At 37.0% G+C, this 684-nt stretch overlaps 1 non-coding gene across 1 annotated transcript; it reads right to left on the reverse strand.

The window, feature by feature from the left end:
* Positions 1–274: 274 nt before the first annotated feature.
* LOC121973882 lies at positions 275–380 on the reverse strand. The gene has a single exon (XR_006109793.1). It is a non-coding gene; the product is annotated as a small nucleolar RNA R71 (small nucleolar RNA).
* Between the last annotated feature and the right edge of the window lie 304 nt (positions 381–684).

The raw sequence follows: 684 nt of genomic DNA on the forward strand, positions 1-684 counted from the left end.
GACCCAGAGATAATTTTCATGATACAAGGTCACAAATTTGGAGGAGAAGTATCAGAAAGTCCTTATCTGCATCTTGAAACATTTTTAGAGATTTGTGATTTGGTGAAATGCGAAGGAGTATCTGCAAATGCAGTTCGATTGATGACATTTCCTTTCAGTATCAAGGATAAAGCAAGGACTTGGCTATATTCTCTCTGTCCTCAAAGCATCACAAGTTGGGAACAATTGGAGAAGCAATTTCTGAATCATTTTTTCCCTCCAAGTAGAACGGTGTATATGAGGAATTGCATAACAAATTTTTCTCAGGCATATGGAGAATCATTATTTGAAGCATGGGATAGATTCAAGAGTCTTCAAAGACAGTGCCCTCATCATGGTTTTGAAAAATGGTTGATTTTGCACATATTCTATGGGGGAATTTCTTTCTCAGACAAGACTTTATTGGATTCATCAGCTGGAGGTTCTTTTATGGACAAAAGTGTAGATGAAGCTTATTCGTTAATTGATCAAGTGACATTGAACCTCCATGAATGGTCGAACAAAAGTTGGATGGAATTTCCCTCAGATATTCAAGAAGTGCAAGCCATAAATGTAAGAGAGCCTGTCAAACAAAATGAAATTCAACCACCTAAAAATGTTGAAATTCACAAGTCACAGAGTGAGGAGTTCAAACATTTGTGGGCA

This window comes from Zingiber officinale, chromosome 4A (assembly GCF_018446385.1).
Source record: "Zingiber officinale cultivar Zhangliang chromosome 4A, Zo_v1.1, whole genome shotgun sequence".
In the NCBI taxonomy this organism is placed as follows: domain Eukaryota; kingdom Viridiplantae; phylum Streptophyta; class Magnoliopsida; order Zingiberales; family Zingiberaceae; genus Zingiber; species Zingiber officinale.